The sequence below is a fragment of the Myotis nattereri genome, assembly GCF_964212035.1.
Source record: "Myotis nattereri genome assembly, chromosome: 3".
NCBI classification, from domain to species: Eukaryota; Metazoa; Chordata; class Mammalia; order Chiroptera; family Vespertilionidae; genus Myotis; species Myotis nattereri.
In genome coordinates, this window is record NC_138077.1 from 85,103,640 (window position 1) to 85,113,148 (window position 9,509).

At 42.0% G+C, this 9,509-nt stretch overlaps 1 pseudogene across 1 annotated transcript; it reads right to left on the minus strand.

Annotated features, from left to right (window-relative positions):
* Window positions 1-499: 499 nt before the first annotated feature.
* Window positions 500-992, minus strand: LOC308515404 (peptidyl-prolyl cis-trans isomerase A-like; annotated as a pseudogene). The gene has a single exon. The product of its transcript is annotated as a peptidyl-prolyl cis-trans isomerase A-like (transcript).
* Between the last annotated feature and the right edge of the window lie 8,517 nt (window positions 993-9,509).

The window sequence follows — 9,509 nt, forward strand, 5'->3', positions numbered from 1 at the left end:
AGGCCCAGGCTACCCAGCTGGGGCTCCACAGTCCATCCCTGTACAGAGGGAGGACCCGCCCACCCACCGCAGCCTGCTAGCCTGGGTCTCCCTCTTTGGGGGGGATAGATCATGAAGTTCCCTATCAATCATCACCCAACAGATGGAGGCCCTGCCCACCAGGCTGGAGCTCTGCAATTGATGGCTCCACAGAGAGAGGCCTCACCCACCTGCCACAGTGCCATGGCTGAGTAGCCTGGGCCTCCCTCTTTGGGGCAATTATGGGGCGATGGCAGGCCCCCCCCCTGACCAATCGCATCATACCCGCCTTGGCTCCAGTGCATGTCATAGCGTGGTCGTCTGGAAGGTAGTCCAGACAGTCATTCTGTTATTCGGTCCTTCGGTAGATTTGCATATTACGCTTTTATTATTATAGATTTCAAGCTAATGGGGGTGAGGGGGTCCTCTCCTGAGTTACAGAAGGAATGGTCTGGTAGTTAAGATAAAACACAATTCAAACTTATAAGAGTTGTCCACAGTCAGCAGTGGTGATCTTCTTGCTGGTCTTGCTATTCCTGGACCCAAAGCGCTCTGTGGCTACCACAACATCCATGCCCTCTCTCACCTGACAGAAGACCACCCACTTGCCATCCAACCCCTCTGGCTTGGCAGTGCAGATGAAAAACTGGGAACTGTTTGTGTTAGATCCAGCATTTGCCATGGACAAGATGCCAGGACCTGTATGTTTCAGGATAAAGTTCTCATTCTCAAATGTCTCCCCATAGATGGACTTGCCGCCTGTGCCATTATGGCGTGTGAAGTCACCATCCCGGCACATCAATCCCAGAATAATTCTACGAAACAGGAACCTCTACAACCAAATCCTTTCTCCCCAGCGCTCAGAGCATGGACGTTTTCTGCTGTCTTTGGAACTTTGCAAACAGCTCGAAGGAGACGAGGCCCAAGGGCTCGCCATTGATGGCGATGTCAAAGGACACGGAGGGGTTCACCATGGCTGGTCTCGGCAGCTCCAGGGTGGCGGCATCTGCAAAGCCAAGACATTTACTCTTTGCACTTGTCTGACCCTAACAGTAGATGACTTCTTAAATTTTGTGTCCTAGGAACCCTGGTGGATTCAACCTAGTCCTGCCGCTGGCTGTGGACACAGTACAAGCTCAATAAGTGCATTTTTTTTTTTAATTTTGAAGGTGTGTTAGGAAACCCATTTGCCCATAAATATCTCAACTGATTCTTAAAATTCTATCAGTAGCAGTTTATTCCTTTGTGTAACGCCTTGTTATTTTCCTTCCTTCAAATGCCCCTACAGGAGTTCATTAAACTATCATAATCTTTGCTCCTACAGAACAGATGCATTTTGGTTTTTTGTTGTCTTTTTTTAACTTTAAGATAGCATTATTCTTCTTTTTTCAATGTTTATTGGTTTTTAGAGAGAGAGGAAGGGAGAGGGAGAGAAAAAAACATCAATGATGAAAGAGAATCACTGATAGGCTGTCTCCTACACACTCCACACTGGGGATCCAGCCTGCAACCCGGACATGTGCCTTTGACCAGAATTGAACCCGGGACCCTTCAGTCCACAGGCTGGTGCTCTATTCACTGAGCCAAATTGGCTAGGGCCAGATGCATTATGAAATCAAACCAGTGGGTTATTTGCACATATTGTCTGTGTGAGACTTGGGATGCTTGAGGCAACTTCTCTGGGAATGTTGTACGTCAGCAGAGTGCCTTCAAAGCATCACGGTATCTTCATAAATTTTGAGGACAATATCACTGGAAAGGGATAAAGTAGGAGAGGGTAAAGGGAATGATATTGTAAGCAGTTAGCTTTGGCTGCAGAACAAATCATCATAAAACATAGAGGCTTAAAACAACAAACACATTACCACTCAAGAATCTACGCATCAGCTGACAGGTTCTGCTGATTTGGGATAGACTCAACTGATACCCCTTCGGCTCACTCATGTGTGGTTTGGACAGGAGCTGCATGGTTTTGGATAGTCTCACTGTACTGGGCCATGTGTCTTCCATCATCCAGCAGGCAAGTCCTGGCTTAAAACCTTTCTCTTTTCCACTTATAAGAAGAGTATAGGAGCAATCCCCAGAGTGCAAGTGCTTTTTCAGGCCATGTTTGTGTTATTTTGCTCATGTCCCATCGGCCAAAGCAAATCACACTGCCAAGCTGAGAGGGGGATGTGTGAGGATGGGGGTGGGGGACAGGATGCTAATAGGGCATATATAGAGGGTGCGTGGGTGTGTGTGTGTGTGTGTGTGTGTGTGTGTGTGTGTGTGTGTGTATTCATGGCCATTTTTGCAATATAATACAGGAAATGTTCTTGTAAGGCACCTGCAGAAGGATTCCAGAAATTACTGGTAGGCTTGCTATGGATGTATGTGAGCCAGAGGAAAACCTATTGTGTAAAGAAAGAGTATATCATTCAGAATAGTTGTTTCAAAGGAAACAGACAAAGCTGACACTGTGACCAATACTGGCAGTATCTATCCAGGTACTGTCAAGGAGAAGGACACCCATAAAATCCAGACAGACCTTCCTGTGGCCATGAATATCCACCTGTGGAGATGGAGGAATCAGGTTCTTTGAATCACAAGCACCTTTGCCCAATGTCTTGCTCATAAAGCAAACCTCCTGCACTTTAACGTATGAATTTATTCTATAGAAGGAACAATACAGTAAAAACGAAATGAAGATCTGGTTGCTTGACATATCTATTCCTCTGTAAAAATTACTACATTAGCATTGCGGCTTATAGATTTCATTATTGTATGAGATCTTAACAGTACCTTAGGTTTTATTTCCAAAACAAATCACAGATCTTTTCATATCACATTGCTACATGAAATATTTGCAAGATACAATTTATATTCATCACTACTTCACCAGAACTTGTTATTTATTGAGTTGATAAAGAGACATAGATTACCATAGCATAAAGTTTATAACTGTATTTTAACATAATTTTTATTACAAATAATCACTAGCAAATGTATTTTATTTTATGGCTTTAAAAAATTATTCTGAAAACAGATCATTGAGCTTAATAAGATTGCAAAGGAGGAAAAGGCTTTTAAAAGGTTAATATCCTGAGTTACCATAAGCCAGCCTTACCTGGTATAATAAAATCTAAAGCACTGATATGAGTAATTGGACTTGCAAAGCTAAGAAGCAGATCCTAAACCAAGTAAAGTTGCTATGGATATGCCCCTCTTTGTATTGTAAAATTACATAGATATCCTCCCATACTTAATAGTGAGCTAGAAATACTAGGGTGACCCTGAAGTGAGGATATTGGACTAGGCAACCTCTAGTGGCCATTTCAATCTAACATTCTACATATAACTCTGTCCTACCTCAGCCCTGGACCCAGTCATTCTGTAACTAAATGGAGAAACTTCTATTTGGTCTTTTAGAATTGGATCACAAACTCCTACCCACAGGTCCACTAACTGTTTTGGCCTTGCTTGTGAGGGAAGAATGTTTTCTACATTTTTAGTGGTTGAAGATGTCAAAAGAAGACTATTTTGTGACACTCCAAAATTATATGAAATTCACATCTTAATGCCAATAGATTATGCTTTTTTGTAGCACAACCCCATTCTTTCCTGTGTGGACTGTCTATGGCTGCTTTTATGCCACCCTGGCGGCATTGAGTAGATGCGACAAAGACCATATGGCTTGCAGAGCTGGAAATATTTACTGTCTTGCCCTTTACAGAAAAAGATCCCCAATCCCTGTTCTGGAGGAAGAAAACCGAGCATCTGATCCTCTGCTCCTCTGTTCCCATTAATGTTCCTTCTCAGATGAAGCAGACCTAACATAACCTGCCCCGTCCCTACCTTTACTGCCGTGTGGAGAGGTTTCAGTGTGTGCTCCACATCACAGGTAGCATGTCAGGCAAATCACACATATAATTCACATTGTAAATGAGTTAATTATTTAAGTGCTCAATCTTTCAGTCCATCAGCCAGCGTTATAACTAGGAAATGAATAAACATGAGGACACTTCATCTCCCCCGCCCCACCCCCATCATTCATTAGAAACGTTTCAGAGATGCATTAGGAGTTTAAGCAGCCTTTCTAGTAAGTAGGCTGATAAGATGCCAGGCATTACTCTCCAACTGCAGGAGTATCCCCTAAATGGAGGGAGTGAAATTCCTGTCCACTCAGTAGAAATTAGCGGCGACTCAGCCTCTCACTGCCTTTCTCTAGCTCTTCAAGAAAATCTAATTCCATCTCTGTGATTTATTTAAATTGCTGGAAAAATGGTGAGGCAAATAAAGCACTTGGATGCATAAAATGAGGTGTCACTTGCATACCATGGAGTGCTTTCTGTTCTATCATCAGGAAATGAAAGAGAGGAAGAAAAAAGCAGGCAGTCCTTAACAGGAGTTTAAATCAGAACACTGCCCACCCAGCCTCTCTCATGGCTCCTAAAAGCCTCCATTGTACTTTGTCCATTTTATGACTTTACGACGGCAAACTATTCTTGTACTTTAAATTCTCTTTCCAAAACACAGTGTTGCTTTTAAACAGCCACACTGGCAGCGCCGCTGAGTAACTTGTGCTGAAAGGCACACAACTGTCTGTGTCTTACTCCTAGCTGCCTGGTGGTCCTCCCTCTAGCCCCCACAGTGCATGTATTGCAGCAGGACGGTGGACAGTGACCTTCGGGAAAGTCCCTTGGGTCCAGAAGCTTTTGGTGGCATTTTATGATATTTCATTTTTATGGCCTCTTGCAGTTTCTCTGCTCTCCTCTGGTTGCTGGGCTCATTTGGGAGCTTATTAAAAAGAGCATTATGTTTCAATAAAGGAGCAGTCACTTGAGAGGGGTAATGAGGAAGGGGTTTATGCTTCCATTTTTGTGTCAAGGTCTGGAGAATTAAATAAAATGAGTGTCTTTTGAATGCTTGTAGTTTTCTCACTTGCTCTTCGTGTTGCAAATCCCTAGAGTTCAACCTGTGCCCCCGGTGCCAGCGTGGCATCTGTTAGCAAAGGTGGGATCGATTAAATTGTAGACTCCTGAGAGCTGGCTTCAAGTTCCATGAGTTGAAAGTGTATGCCTGGTGGGGAGAAATGTTTGTTTTGGCAGAAAGGGAAAGGACAGCAGATTGGAACCTTGAGCCGCCACTTAAAATTAAAGTCTGCCTACCCCCTACGAAATGGTAACACTTGGCAGTAAAGTGCTTCTGATGCAAAATAATGAGCTCGCTCATTAAAAAGCAATCGTTTGCAAAGTAAAATTTCAAAGCATAATTGATGAGCTTGTGGAAAGTGCCAGGAGAGCAGTAGCCTAAATGTCAGTGTTGAGTGTGACACGAGTTTCTATGTGGCAGGGAGGATATGTGCTGGCAAGGTTTGAAGGTTTACCCAAAACCTCAAACAACTTTTTTCTTCCATAAAGGTCTTTACTACTTTCTTTACCACCCATTGCTGATCATACTTCCCTTGAATTTAGAGTCTAAAACATTTCAATTAAAGCTTTTAAAAACATATGTAAATTGTCATATAAAAGCTATTAAAATGTTTTTGTGAGAGCCAATCACTAGAATGAGCCTCAAACTAGAATGATTAAATTTTCCAATGCAAAACTTTGAACACATGGTCTCGCAGCGGAACAGAATATTTAAATCAGGATTGTTCCAGAAAATCCAGGATATTTGGCTACCATAATAAAAAGTTAAATATAATATTGCAAATGCATTTACTCTTAGTGAAGTAAACCATGGTGCCTACTGCGTTTGTCGGCATAATATGCAAGCATCCCGTCCCTCCTTTTCTGTTGACAAATACTGCCCAGTCCCCCATCCCCTGCAAAAAGAATGAGCAAGGGTTGGCCATGGGTGCTCATCGCACCATCCTGGCCTCTGTGACTCCTTCACTGGAGGGTGAGCGACCAAGCAAAGATCCAACAGAGACTCTTCCTGGCATTTCAAATGGAAACTGGGGGGAAAGTCTTGGCTCTCTTTGAAGATGATAAGCTGGTATTCTAGAGGCTGGGGAAGTGGGGGGTGGTGCCAGCAGAAGAGAGCTGGAAGGGCAATAGGAGAGATTGCGGCTGACACAAAAAAAGAGGTGGAGCTGAGTAGTAGAGAGAAAAAGACCTGAAGATGCCATTTGTATCCTGGATCTGGTAAAACTTGGTACCACTTTCTTTTCTTTCTACCAGGTGCTTAATCAATAAAGTGCATTGTTTTGCTTAGGCTGGTTTGAGTTGAGTATCTGTCTCTTATAACTTAAAAAGGTCTGACAATCTGTCAATGGGGGAGATAATCTCTCATAAAGAGTGCGAGGTCTAGGTATAATGAGAAAGTTATTGAAACTGTATGTAATCAACTCCATGGCAACTGTATACCAGGGAATGATATAATTTGCCCTTTTCTAGTTAAAATAAAGAGGATATTGAGCAGGAAGAAACAAAAGATTAATGATAGCTATCTTCAGAATATTAGTGCCATAGAATAATGTTAGATGAACTGGCCACCTTAGGGAGTCCACAGAATTCACATAAAATGAAGAGTTTAAAACTATAAAATAGACAATAGCAGGCATACTAGTTTTGTTGAATTTTCAGAATTTGGGGGCTTTCATAATTTTCCAGTGCTTACAATTTCAGTGCCATATAGATATTTCCATACAGATTAAAAGAAAAATTCTCTAAAAGTTCCCTGTCACTGTAGGATAGATGAAAACTGAAGACATATTCATGAAAGTAAAGCAACATCTAGGACTGAGGAATCAAAACTTAAAGAGCGAGCCCTGGTCGTTGTGGCTCAGTTGGTTGGGCATCGCCCTGTGCACAGAAAGGTCGCAGGTTCAATTCTTGTTCAGGGCACTTGCCTGGGTTTCAGGCTTGGTCCCCAGAAGGGGGTGTGCAGGAGGCAGCCAATCAATGTTCCACTCTCAGATCAATGCTTCTCTTTCTCTCTCCCTCTTCCTCTCTCTCTCTCTCTCTCTCTCTCTCTCTCTCTCTCTCTCTCTCTCTTTCTCTCTCAAAAAGTCAATAAAAATGTTTTTAAAAAAACTTAGAGAAAGACAACTTTTACAATAATGATTTCAAGGTTGTGCAATCTTAAAATTGGTTACATATACAAGTTGACAGCACATGCATTTCTTCAGCAGCATAGACCATAACTGAGCCTAGTTAGCAAGACAAATTAGTCAAAAAGCAGCAGCTGCCAGGTGGTGCACATTGTTAATCATCCCATCTGTGAATTACAAGGCTGATTTGTGGGTGCATTTGATGCTTCTTTTCTTGGACAGCAAAGTCAGTAGTAACAGCTTTCTGAAGGTGCCTGGGTGCTCTAGTGGCTTCACACGTAACTACTCAGCCTGGAATTTTGAGGAAAAGTAGCTTCTTCTAGCCCAATAGTATCATGTCACACAAAGGAGCAAACTGTGCCACTAGTACTTGGGGTTATAGTGAATGGTCCTCTTTTTCAAAACCTGTGGGGAGCCGATATAGGGTTAAGCCTCGGACTGACCTGTTAGCAAGTCACAAACAGGTCTTCCGAGTCTTAAACAACCCAATCCGAGAGGTGGCCGCTGATTTACACGCGCTGTCATTTAAAAAATAAAAATGGGGGAATTTGCCGGAAGCCGGTCCACTCTTGCTGCTTGACACAGTCGCTGCAGGGAAGAAACATCTGCACAGCTTATGTTTCAAGGGACCTGGCGTATATGGCAAACTATTCTTAATATGTTTGCTCCCCTTCTTAGCACTATGTGTTCTAGTCAGGGCCACCTCCCCGAGAAAGGACTTATGAAGACCTTGGACTAAGACTGTTGGCAATAAATTTGGGACTTGTTGGGCCCACATCCCCAGGGGTCTGCCCACCAGGGAAAGCACCAAAGCCTATACCCCTGGAGATCCACCGACACAGGGCAGTCCCAGGGAAGGCAAGCAGCGAGGCTGGGAGGACATAACCCTTACTGGGTAGGATAATCTCCTTCAGTCACTTCCTTGTAGCCTATCAGTAGATCAGCGACCTTGGAATAGCCCTTATAATGGAACACAGAGATTAACCTAGACAAGATTAAAATCAACAAAACTAGATAGAGACAGAATTTTTGGCAAAGGTCAGATAAGAAACAAGGAACTGTAGAACGTTACCCAGAACATACCATGATGTGATTATAGAGGCATGCTTATAGGATCAAATGGTATAAATATAGATGTAACAGGACAATAAAAAAAGAACCTAGCTATGATGATCAACAGAATGCTGTCTCCGTGTCATTCATTCTTCGCAGACTCCATCCACATCTTTGGGAATTCCTGGAACTGTTGGGGTTGGACCCCAACAAAAATCTAGGAAATTCGTAAAATGAAAAAGGCTTTAGAGTGTTAAACTGTACCTGGATAAGGATATAGATGTGCAAAGTCACTCAAAGGAGCCAATCCTCTAGGGACAGGAGTTTGTGTCCAGCCAGGAAGCAAAGAAAAAGGAAGGAATGGGGACTCAGTCTTGGCAGAGTATAACTTTAGGAAAAAAACACTCAACACTTCAACTGCCTTCAAGGAGTCCTCGTCTCACTGGCGAGGTTGGACGAAGGTGGCATATGGAGGCTACAGGCAACAGATTTTGAGTCTCCAGGTAGGTACACAGACATTGGTATTTCAGACTATGGTATTCTGATGTCATTAGACAGCTTGATTCTTTGGATAATCTATTTTATTTTTGTATTTTGTTTTTATTGAATTTATTTGGGTGACATTGGTTAATAATATATACATTTCAATTGTACAATTCTATAATACCTTACCTGTATATTGTATTGTGTGGTTTACCACCCCAAGTCAAGTCTACTTCTGTCACCATTTATCCCCCTTTACCATCTCCTACCACCCTACCCCCCTTTTCCTCTGGTAATCACCATACTGTATTCTGTGAGTTTGGGGAGCTTTTTAGTTTAATCCCTTCAGTGTTTCTCCCAGCTTTGCAACTCCCCTCCCTTCTTAGAGATGTCAGTCTGTTCTCTTATTCTGATTCCAAAAGCAAACGTCTGACTCCAAAGTTGGTCAGTCTATACCGTAGAATGTTCTAATTATTTGAACCTCAAGTATTTCTATGCATGTTATGGTAATTTTAAACTTAATAAAGTACTTATTAATTATTATTGTCTTTTCATGTATTAAGTTAAACCTTATAAATGTGATAATATTTAACTACTTTTAATCTACAAAATAATACCTTTATAACTTGACTACATCAATAAAATGAATTAAAAACACAGGCATCAAGAATTTTTTCTACATGTCACTTAATTTATTTTGCAAGCAATAAACTGGTATTCTAGTGTTACCTCAGAACCATTTGCCTTTAATTTAGTGTAATACATGTAATCATGAAAAGTCATAACTGGAAAGTACCAGGTATCAAATAGTCCAATTCTCTAATTTTATAAAAGAGTAAACCAAAGCCCAGACTGGTTCAGTGACTTGTTTGAAGGTGTAGAGTGTCCCAGTGTCAGAAGTAGGTCCCAACCTTGGCTT